This window comes from Carya illinoinensis, chromosome 1 (genome assembly GCF_018687715.1).
Source record: "Carya illinoinensis cultivar Pawnee chromosome 1, C.illinoinensisPawnee_v1, whole genome shotgun sequence".
In the NCBI taxonomy this organism is placed as follows: Eukaryota; Viridiplantae; Streptophyta; class Magnoliopsida; order Fagales; family Juglandaceae; genus Carya; species Carya illinoinensis.
In genome coordinates, this window is record NC_056752.1 from 43,422,693 (window position 1) to 43,435,205 (window position 12,513).

The following is a 12,513-nucleotide window of genomic DNA, read 5'->3' on the forward strand; positions in this document are numbered from 1 at the left end:
CAGACGGTTTCATTTGGGCAAAAACTCAAGATGGGAGACGCTCTGTTAAATCAGCCTATCATCTTATATCCAACATGACAAATACTATCCGAACAGCCATCCCAAACTTTTGTTGGAAAAAGATATGGAATTTTAGAATCCATGATCGTCACAAACTCCTTTTACGGAAAATCCTTTGGGATATTCTTCCAACCAGAGAAAGATTAAAAAGATTCATCTCTTGCATCCTATCCACAGACTGTCCACTCTATGATGGTAATGAAGAAACCCTTCTACATCTCTTTATTGAATGCCCCATTTCAAGAATACTGTGGAGTCAGAGTAAGTGGCCATTAAATCTCTCCTCCTTGACTATAAACTCTATGAATGAATGGTTCCTCTTCATCTTAAATCCAAAATAGAAGTTAGGTCTCAATTCACAAGATGAAGAACCATTAAGACTTTTTACAATATTGATCATGGATTTCATTTGGAGGCTTTAGAATGACTTAGTTCATAACAATTAGAGCCTCTCTCTTCAAAAAGCATCACAACAGTTGAACTTCTCATATCAAGAAAATCTTCATGCTTTGCAAGAAAAGCAAAATGCCACATTTGAGAAATTATGGCAGAAACCACTCCAAAATCAAATCTGTATCTCTTTTGACGCAGCTGTCAAAAATTCCTCCTCTGTAGCCTCAGCAGTAAGTAGGAACTCAAAAATGAAGATTATTGAAATATGGACTGAGGAAAATCCAACCACAACTTTGGTGGTTGTAGAAGCTCTTGCAGCAAAGTTGGCCCTCAAAATAGCGGAACACTTTATTTACCCATTTATCATCCTAGAAGGGGACTTTCAGTTAGTCATTTCTTCCATCAATAGTGAAGATGCAGTTTGGCAAATCACTCTGATCACTGAAGACATTGCAAGCTCATTGAGATCTCGCAAAGATTGGAACTTCACAAAAATCGATTCGCGCACTCAGTGGCATAATGGGCCGCTACAAACTCTAAGTTTGGTAGCATTCCTTTAGCTAGCGTTCCTAATAGTATTCTATATATTGATAGTGGGAAAGACCCTCCCTAGTTTTCTTGTATTTTTCTGATTAATATATATGCAAGCTTGCTTAGAAAAAAAAAAAATCTACAAGTATATGCCAATCCCGAGTGTTCCCCCGTGCGCTTTCCGGTTGGAATAAGACCCCTAAATCGAAACCAACTCCCAACTCCAAATTTTATCCAATCTCTAAATCACTCACACATCCTTCTTTCTCCTAGCCTATAAAACCACCGAGACCCTTCAGAAAATAAACACAAAACTATTTGGAGAAGAACTCGCTCGCATAGGCCTCGTATTTTGCCCAGCCACCGTCGACGACCACCAGGACGTCAGAGCACCACCCACGGTGTCAGAAAGTGCCAACCAGCCCAACCCTGACGAACCCACAGATTTTCGGTAAGCCCATGCCAAAATCTTCCCTCTCCCTCCACCGTTTTCAGTTTGACGGCTTTTCTCTCTCCCTCTCTCACAGTTTTCTCTCAAAGCTCTATCTTTCTCTAGGTTTCTTTATTCCTCCAGACCTCCGTTTCTTTGCAAAATAAGGAGCCGTCCGTCATAACTTATTAGAATGGGTAGTTTATTTAAGTATTTACAGTATTTGCCATCTAAAAGTTGAATCACATCTGATTTTTTTAAAATATAGAGTTGCTTTTTAAGTCAATAGCCCGTCTCAAAGGTACTTTTCAATATTTTACAAAAGGAAAACTCTAGTCTTACATGGAATTCGAAATCCTCTTCTGAAATCTTTTATTTATTTATTTTTATTTTTTATTTAGTAATTAAGTAACAGTTTTAAAATAAATTTTTGATGTTTGCAGTTATGCCATAGATGTTTGGAGTCAAGGTCATATTTTTTTTCAAAAAAGCACCCTGAGGGAAGTCAGCTTTAAAGAGCTGTATGAACATCTCAATGTGCTGTGTGATAGGGAATTACTTGAACTGTTCTCAGTCATTGCTAGGAGCATATGGTTAAGAAGGAACAAGCTTCTGTTTGAGGGTCATTTTTGCACCCAAACTTGGTATTGAGACAGGCATCCCAGTCCCTAGAAGAGTTCAAGACAGCTCAAGCTAGCAAGGTGGTTACAACTCAAGTGGCCTCTATTCATCCCTCGGTGTGGATCCCTCATCCAACAGCTTGGGTCAAAATAAACTGAGATGCTGCTGTGAATGTGGCTCAAGGTAGAATTGGAATAGATTTGGTGGCCCGAGACCATGAGGGTTCCATTTTGGCCACAAAGAAGCTCTTTGTCTCCAACTTGGTTGAACCTGTATTGGCTGAAGCCTTAGGAGCATTTCATGCGGCTTCCTTGGCAAAGGAATTGGAATTGAACTCGGTTGTCTTGAAAGGAGATGCACTCCAGATTGTGAATGAGGTCAACCACCATGTTGAAAGGTGGGATAGAGTTGGTATGGTTTTGTTAGACACTAGGATGTTACTCTCTAGTTTGGTCCAGTGGAAAGTAGCTTTTGTTAGGAGAAGTGATAACCAGTTTGCTCATGGTCTAGCTAAGGAATCCTTAGAACTAGCTGAGAACTCGGTTGAGTTGGTCGTTAGACCTCTTTGTAATCATGTTCCATCTTTTCCTTGAAGGTGTATGAAAGTATGATGTTTTCAAAAAAAATGAATTTTTGATTTTTTTTTTATTTTTTAAAAATGTCTAATAGTTAAAATTTGATGAAAGAAAAAGAAAAAAAAAAAAAAAGGTTTGCCTAATCTGTAGAGAATTTATGTAGAAACTCTTTGTGGACGTAGCAACATCCTTTACAGAAAGAGAAATGCTAAATATACTAACAAAAAATGTAGACTTTGTTACGGACTGACATGGCAAGGTCATAAGTATAAATTCACTAATAAAAGAAAAGATATCTCTTTCTCCCTCACTTTCATTTTGCGTATTGTCATCGAAAAGGCCCTTCTCCATTTCTCTTTTTTTGCTGGCGAGATGTCTTATGCTACAATGCCAGCCTCTCAATGCTTAATCTGTATTTCTTCTCTCTCTAACGCCTATATTGTGTTATTTTTCTTCTTTTTTTGTTTGGATTTACATGGGTTTGCTTCTCTCTCTAACACCTATATGGGTTTGTTCTATTTTTACTTGCTTTGCTTCATTTATCATAACAAAGTATTATTTAGCTATTCATTTATTTACTCTTGTTTTTTGTTGAAACGACAGTGATTTACAAGGGAATAAGCTAACTGGTTAAATTCCAAATGAAATTAGGAACTATGCTTCCCTTGTGTATCTGTACAATTTTCATTTTCTTTTATTTCTTGTCTTGTCCCTTTTTGGGTGAAGATGTTTGGAGCATTGTATTCTTTTTCTATATAACGACTTTCCTCTTAATGTAGGGATTTTTCTGATAATTTGTTATTTGGGTACATTCCCTTTTCAGTATTTAAGCTCAAGCAGCTTGAGCTTTTGTAAGTCTTAAATTTGCGTTTTCTTTTAGCATGTCATGTTTTATCTCAACCTATTTTTGGTCCTTTTAACACAGAATTCTCCAATTTGCCGGCCACCAGAATTTGAAGAACAATCAATTGACTGGACCCATACCTTCAATACTAACCTAGATTCTAAACCTCAAGACTCTATACGCTTTCTTTTCTCCTGGATTCTCTTGTACGCGTGGTTTTAACATTTGCAAATATTGTATTGCAGAATTGTTGAATATTTGGGTTGAGAGGATTTGGGTATTGAGGGAGACTCGGAGAATCACTAATCAATTTGGACAGGCCAAAACGCAGAAATGCATAACATGAAGATTCTTCGCATAGGTTTATATATATATATATATATATATATGAAGTTTTGGTTTTTCTTTCATTACTTGGTTGTAGCCAAATGATGATTGTCCAATTTGTAATATAATTATGTACTTTGAAAATGTTAATGCTAAATCATCCACTATTCTGGTATATTGTTGAGTTTATTATTATTTATTAATTTTTTCCTGATACAATTTGAGCACTTCATGGTAAAAAAAAAAACATAATTTGAGTACTTGATGCAAAAACAAAAAGCATATTGATGGGAAAAAAATGAGGCATGTACTTGTTGACTCCATAAAAAATGTCAATAGAAAGCCAAAAGTAAACAATAAGCATAAGGACTATCATTCCATCAAAAGGAACCCATTGTATATTACAAGATTAAAGATTCTATGTTGATAGTGCCTTTTCCAATAGAACTAGTTACAAATATATTACAAATATATTTGCCAACAGTTTCTTTTCCATCACTAATTACAAATATTACAACACTCAAGTTACTAATATTACATAACAATTATTGAAGTCCATCACCCAGTATATCGTAGGAATCATGAGGCCTACCTAAGAGAAAACAGCAAACGATATTAGAATTATGAATCCAACCATAATAAACACCCAAGAACATAAATATTTTTTAAGGTTAGCACTTATGAATGTTAATATCTACATCTTGGCTAATTTTGTTCACATCATCATATATGGTTGAATGGAACCCAATATTTGTACTAGATTGACTCCACGACACAGTTGGATGTTGCGACGACAGCAAATATTAGGTTAGGTTAACTCGTGTTTGTAGCATCAAATGCTTTTGTTAGAGAATGTTGCAAAAAAAATGATAACTATAATGAACTATATAAATAAAATATCAATAAAATAAATAATCATAATTGATACCTAATTTTGTTTTCTTGCTTTACATTTATCAACCGCCTTTTCCGCTATAGACACTTTACACTTTGATAGTGGCCTCCCTTTTCTTCTTACCACCAAAGGGCTGTGCACTTTACGACTTCCATCTTTAGTGCTTCCACATGACATCCGGGCACACGCCTCTACATAATTATGGGTTGGGTCATTGTCTAGCCTTATCAAGATAATTTCGACAATCTTTTTCTCTAAATGTTAGGTTCTCATAACCACCAATTTTAACTACGAAAGATTTGAAGCTTTTACTTACATTTATACCAGTACTATCTCCTACATCAAATTGCTTCTTTACGACTGGATCCATCTTCCTATTGCATCTAAAATATCTTGCTTTTCTCGGACTTAATGTATGTGTGTGTTCAAGTATAATGGTAGAAAGTGTATACCTTCAATCAAGAGAAAGAGTTGTGTTAAATTTTGCCTTATATCCAAATCTCTCAATTGGTCTTGGCCTAAGAACATTAGAAGCCATTGATTTAGCCATGCCTTGACGTACACATGCGAGAGTGAAATACCTCAATTTTCCATCATCTCTAGGTCTAGAACTTCTTTTTTGACACACCAAACCCCTTAATTTTAGCATATTCTGTATAATATGCACTAACCTCATCTTCCGAAACGAAGGTCATTCCAACCTTTGGTTCTTCGACCACTTAGTGTCCCAACATTAACATCACGACTCTCATCATCGGTGCATGGATCATCTGAATTAAGTAAATATTATAAATACCACATATTTGACAATACATAATAATCAAATATGCATAAATAAAAAAATTGAGATGGTAAATTTCAACTACTACTACTAACCTCTACTACTTGAAACCTCCATGCCAACAGATTTAGAAATTGAACTAGCAATTAACCCAATCGTTAGCAACTTAGCTCACCTATACTGGCAATGGCAAAAGCAATGCTTAGATTACACACACATATATGTAGGTTATAAATGAAAATTTTTAAACAAAACTCTGTCCTACAACATTTTCTTAGAATATATTTTATCCTTTCATGAATTTGTTTTTTTTTTTTAAACAAAATCTATTCTACAAAGGCCACTTTCAGAGACTTTGAAGAAGATAATCTAAGCGAGGCGATGGGGGGAAGACAGAGGGGGGAAAGACAGAGAGACTGTGGGGGCTTTAATGGAGAACTAACCAATCACGAAAAGCTCAACAAATTTTAAAATTACAACTATGTATTGAACATTTAAAGAAAAAGAAGAAAATTCTTGCTTCTTTTTAAAAAAAGAAAAAAGAAAGGAATTTAAGTGCTTACCTACTGCACTACCTTCTTCATGCGTGCTGCACTACATTCTCCATCCGTGGAAAGTCTTCATGAGTCATGAGAGGACCAGATGCAGAGGTATATTTTACTGAATGGAAGTTGTAAGGTCTGTGTTAAGTTTTGAAACGACTCTCTCTCTCTCTCTCTCTAGTTTTATATTTTCGTTATTTTTAATAACAATGACACGTCAGTACGTGCTGACACTATATTTTTGTTACTTACGGATGGTAGCTCCCTTACAAAAACTGCCACTAAGTTTCACATAGAAGACTTAGATGTTAACCTATTCCTTTTTAGGTTCCAAAAGGCAAATGATATTCAAAGAATTATGAACCAAACTCCATGGAATTTTAAAGGGCATCTTCTTATTCTCAAGATCTGCCCAGTAGGTTCATCATGGTAAGATATCAGTCTCAGCACATCCTCTTTCTATGTCCAAATACATGGTCTGATTATAAAACACATGACTGAAAATTTGGCCTCAAAAATAGGGGGGCTCTTGGAAAATACCATGGCGTGGATGAGGACCCTTTGTTTGGGTTGGCTAGCAAGAAATTTATCCAGATCAAGGTGGAGCTAGACATCAACAAGCCTTTGAAACAAGGAATATTCGAACCTAGAGAATCCAGTGTACCATGGGTTTCATTTAAATATGAATGCCTATCAGATTTCTGCTACGCATGCGGTAGAATCAATCACTCTCATATCTTCTGCACCTTTCTAAGTATTATCCCAGATCACCTACCCTTTGGACCCTGGTTGCGTACAAACTCACTAATGTTCAAACCGATTCATACTCAGAGCAGTCACTCAAATATTTCTAAGCTAGCATTGGTCAAATTCATAGAAGAGGATGGTTTTGACAGTACTCTCCATCAAATAGAGACTGAAGGAAACTTGTTTGAAGACATTTCGGCCCATGCTCCAACTTCACTTTTAGAGGAATCAGTGCTCCTCCTTCAATGGACAAGGGGAAAGGGATTGCTATCCCTTAAGAAGAAACTTTTTCTAGTATAGGAAGTCTTCTCTCAAGGGACGGGCGGGAAATTCATTGGCTCCAGGAGGATGACCCCATTATCACGGAAGCAAAGAACAACAAGACATAGCCGATTAAGGTTAGGTTTCTTCAAGAACTCATTTCTAGTTTTAATCCACCCGAAAACAGGTTTAATATTTGTGTGGATGAAAAAGCTGAAAAAAGGAAAGGTTGAAAATCACTTACCATATCAGATTGACCAAGACAACAAACTGGAACAGCTGGGTTTCATGCCGTCTTCTCCGATCATCAGTCCAGCTGTGATAGGTGGTGCTTTAGGAGGGAAAAAACGGGTTGATCCAAAGGTTGAGATGAACTCAACTACTATTGAATACAGTAACTTCCCAGTGTTTAATGTCATACCAACAACCGGAGATGAAACATTCAATAGGAGTAATAAATTCCATCCACCAAAACCCTTCCAACCTGTCATTCAAGGAGGTCTCATCTCACAGCAGAAGGAAATCCTGGATATATACAGCAAAACGCAAGATACGGCACTGCAGAATATTCTATCCTACTCGGTTTTAAACTCAGAAACCTGGCCAGCTACTTAGGCTATTGCACATCAAGTCTTCGAATATCCGATCCGCAGTATGTTTCATTAGTCGGACCATGTATATTTATTCTAGGAAAATGCTTATTTGCCCTCCTATTTTATTCTTTGAGTTTCACCGCTCATATATTTAATTTTTTAAATTTTTTAATAGTTGAAAAAGTTATTACTAGTATATTAATATATTTATACTAGACAGCACATCCAACTATACAAATTTGACAAAATGATCAATCCATTCTATTAATAAAATCTATTGGGGCATGTGACTAGCATGAATTGTAATTTGCGTTCGGTCAAAAAATTACATTGTTATCATTGGTAAGTGGGATGGGACATAATTTTCACATCATCTCATCATTACAATTTTTTAAAATTCTCACATAAAAAATAAAAAATAATTTAACTTTTTTAAACATCAAAACAATAATAATATATTTAACTTTCATTTAAAACTGAAAATTCTCATCTTCCTATCCAAACTTACCCTAATTTTCTGTTCTTGAGATTTGTGTTTGGTGAGCAAAGTTACCTCTTTATCCTTGAGGTTCTAATGTATTTGATGGATAAAATCACCTCTTTATCCTTGAGGTTTGTGTTTGATGGACTTCTTTTTTGTCCATGAGGTTCTAAAATATTTTTCGTTTAGGAAGTAAAATTAGCAAGATTTTCATTTAGATGATTAGTGCCCTGTTTTTTTTAAAAAAAAAAATCTTTGTCTTTTTGTCTATTTTGCATTAATTAAATTGTATTATAAATAAAAATTTTATGTACAGTCACTTTTGCGTATTTTTTATACACTACACTAATGTGATTAGCTGCGTTACCTTTTTTTAATATAAAATAATTATTTTGATCAATCACATTAATAAAATGTATAAAAAAATATATAAAAATGACTATATGTAACATAACTCTTATCTAAAAAAAGTGGTCCAATCATAAAGGTTAGCGTACTAAATAATGTCAAATTAATGCTTTTTTCTTCTTCCTTTTTATTTTATATTTTTATTAGTTTAGTTCAAAATATTAAACTTTCAAGATCATCTTCATATATATAAATAATGTAGACCTAGGCATAAGTCTTGTGGTAAAAGAAAACTTTACATGAATAGAGAAGGTCAATTTTATGAAAAAATTAAATTCCATCTTCATAAAACAAATTAACTATTTTCTTCGTAGATACAATAGTAGAATATGTGTGTACTTCCTTTGAAAATATATAGGAGTCACCATTAAAAATTAGTGTATTTTTTTTATATAGGTTTCAAATTTATTAACTTTTTTCAAAAGAAATATACCTTACTTATATAATTAAAATTTGTATCTAATATTAAATCCAGTCTTTCTCCCTCTCATACAAGGTTTTGGTTTTGTTCTGTTGGAGATCTAGTATTTGAAGTTTCATCTGCCATTGCATTTTCAGGGCGATAGAATATGGTAAAAGACTATTCTTCATTTCCCAACTTCTAGAAAGAGCAGGTGATTCCATCAAAACAAAGAAAGAGCAGGTGATGTCACGGGGTTGAGGTATGTTGAAGAGGGACACGTGTCCTCCTCCGCGCTTGGGACAAGTTGAGGTTGCCGACAATATTGATTGCCGACATTATTTTTATCTTAATTGTTAAAACAATGGTATATAGAAAAGGAGAAACGAGTGTGTTTTCTTTTAATTCTATAAAGATAAAAATATAACTTTATTAATTAGTTTCTGATATAAAATTAAAAGAGAAATAATATTGTAAAAAAAATAATTGTTATTTAAATAAAAAATTTGATCATATATAATTAAATGATATCCATATATATAAAAGTATAAAGAAGTTTAGGTATAACTTAAGTATTAATTGATGGCTAAAGATATGTCTTAATTGATGGCTCAATAGTTTTAATTGATGGCTAAAGATTAGTCTTAATTGATGACTAAATGGTTTTAATTGTTGGCTAAAAATGTCATACAAATTAGTTTATAACACTTCCCATTTGGATAATCATACATAAAGAATATGTATCGTTAAGATCTTGCCAAAGAAAAACCTAGTGGAAAAAAACTAATGATGAAAGAAAAATAGTACAACATTTATGTGTACTGCCAAGTGCTTTAAAATTGTCTCATTAAAATCTTGTAAAGGAAAACCCAGTGTGATAAAACCTTAACGAAGGAAAAAGAGTACAATTAGCACAAGTTTTCAAGACATTTACTCTCCCTGAAAAGTGCATGATAATAGGTGTCTTCACATTCTAATGTTCTGCACAATCTTATTAACTATTGCAGTTGGTAATGATTTAGTGAATAAATCTGCCAGATTATTATTTGACTATATCTGCTTGACATTAATTTCATATTTATCTTGAAGTTCATCGGTATAAAAGAATTTAAATAAAATATGTTTGGTTCTCTCACCTTTGATATATCCTCTTCTAATTTGAGTAATACAAGCAACATTATCTTTGTATAAAATTGTTGGGCTATCATTAATCACTGGAAGACTACATTTTTTTTAATATGTTGAATCACTGATCTTAGTCAAATACATTATTGACTTGCCTCATGAATTGCAATGATCTCTTAGTAATTTGAAGATGTAGCAGATAGTATTTGTTTTACAGATCTCCACGATATAGCAGAATTTTCATAAGTAAATACATATCCAGTTTGAGATTTACTTCTATGTGGATCTGAAGATAACCCGCATCCGCATATCCAACTAATTTTGAACTTGATCCATGTTGATAAAATAATCTCATATCAACCGTACCTCAGAGGTATCGAATGACATGTTTAATGTCATTCCAATGTTTTCAAGTTGGTGTAGAACTATATCTTGTAAGTAAATTAACTGAAAATACAATATCAGGCTGAGTGCAATTTGAAAGATACATCAGGGCTCCAATTACACTGAGATAAGGTATTTCAGGACTAAGAATTTTTTCATCATTTTCACAAGGACGAAATGGATTTTTCTGCACATCAAGTGATCGAGCAACCATTGGAGTACTCAGGGGATGAGATTTGTCTATGTAAAAGTGATTTAAGACTTTCTCTATATAATTTGACTGATGAATGAGAATTCTATTTTGCAAATACTCGAGCTGCAGGCCGAGACAAAATTTTATTTTACCAAGGTCTTTCATTTCAAATTCATTCTTTAAATATGTAGCAGGTCTTCTTGTCTCTTCAAGAGTTCCAACAAGATTTAGATCATCAACATAAACCGCAATAATAACAAATCCAGAGTCTGATTTCTTAATAAAATCACATGGGCATATTGGATTATTCTCAAATCCTTCTTTTAATAGATATTTGTTAAGGCGTTTATACCACATGCGTCCGGATTGCTTTAACCCATATTAAGATTTTTGAAGTTTAATAGACTACATATTTCTAGATGTACTTGAATTAGAAGATTCAGGCATTTTATATCCTTTAGGGATTTTCATATATATGTCATAATCCAATGATCATATAAATATGCAAGGACTACATCCATCAACTGCATATATAATCTTTTTCTAACTACCAAACTAATCAAAAATCTGAATGTGATTGCATCTATAACAGGTGAGTATGTTTCCTCATAATCAATCCCTGATTTTTGCAGGAAACTTTGTGCAAAAAGTTGTACTTTATATCTCACAATTTCATTGTTCTCATTATACTTACGTATAAATACTCATTTATATCCACCATGCATTATACCTTTTGGTGTTTGTACAATTTGTCCAAAGACATCTTGTTTTACTTGCGAGTTTAATTCAACTTCAATAACTTATTTCTATTTTGGTCAGTCATTTCTACGTCGACATTCTTCGACAGTTCTTGACTCAATTTCTTCATTACTTCTGGTAATATTAAGGGTCATTTTATATGAAAATATGTTGTCGACAACAATTTTATTTCTATCCAAAATTTCTCCAGTACTCATGAAATATATCGAGATCTCGTTATTTTCAGGTACCTGTCCATCTTCAAGGGAAGACATTTCATTAAATACCTCTTCAGAAGGTTCTTTTTCAAGAGATTTAGTCCTTTTAGGAGCATCAATTACTCTTATGGCCTGTGTTATGGATATGGACTCTTCAGGAGTATCAAATTCATTTTGTATTTTTCTCCTAGGAATTTTGTCATTTGCACCAATAGGTCGTCCACACTTCAAGTGTGTCTTAGATTCACCTATTGCTATTTCGACAACTTATCATTCAGGAATTACAATCCTTGCTGGAACATTAACAGTAGGAATATATGATTTTACCACACTTTTAGTATCAGTAAATACATCCGATAATTGATTTGCAACACTTTGCAAATGAATAATCTTTTGAACCTCTAGTTTGTATTTGTTGGTGAGGTCCTTAGTCTCTTTCACAAGATCACCGGTTAGGAAAAGATAAACTCCGGATAGACTGGTATCGGAAGAGCAGAAAAGCAGTCGCCGAAAAATCGAGCAGCGCCTCTGGAGTGGCGCGTGAAGGCCACGCGCCGGTTGAAAAGATGAGAGGACGAGCCGATCTGAAGGATCGGAGGGCGGGGAATCTACTAGTACGGAGCGTGTAGCCGGCGGAGCTGTCGGAAAGCTGCGGCGCGTGAGAGCCACGCGCGGAAACGAGCCACGCGTGAGGGCCACGCGCAGACAAAATTGGCGAGGTTCCGCGTCGTTCCAGAAGATCGGCGGATGGCGAACGTGATGGTGGGGCGCGTGTCGATTGTTCATGGCTAGAAAGCTGCAGATCTGAGAAAATCCGAACCGGTAGAAAAACACTACCATATAAGCATATTCACATATAGGTAGTAGAAAATGAACGGAAAAAGAAAACGAAAACGAGATGGAGAGGAAGGTGGAGCCGAAACTCACACCTTCCTCTCCGGTAAGAACAAACAGAAAGATTTGTTT

At 34.6% G+C, this 12,513-nt stretch overlaps 1 long non-coding RNA gene across 4 annotated transcripts; it reads right to left on the minus strand.

Moving 5' to 3' along the window:
- Positions 1-4,131: 4,131 nt before the first annotated feature.
- LOC122276117 lies at positions 4,132-7,669 on the minus strand. 4 transcript variants are annotated; one of them, XR_006228760.1, is made up of 7 exons: positions 7,252-7,669; positions 6,021-6,117; positions 5,553-5,637; positions 5,348-5,446; positions 4,993-5,128; positions 4,710-4,867; positions 4,132-4,373 (listed from the first exon to the last, which is right to left on the minus strand). It is a non-coding gene; the product is annotated as an uncharacterized LOC122276117 (long non-coding RNA). The 4 variants fall into 4 exon arrangements; XR_006228762.1 differs by lacking the exon at positions 4,993-5,128 and having other exon boundaries at positions 4,132-4,369; positions 7,252-7,668; XR_006228756.1 differs by lacking the exon at positions 4,993-5,128 and having other exon boundaries at positions 7,252-7,667.
- Positions 7,670-12,513: the final 4,844 nt, after the last annotated feature.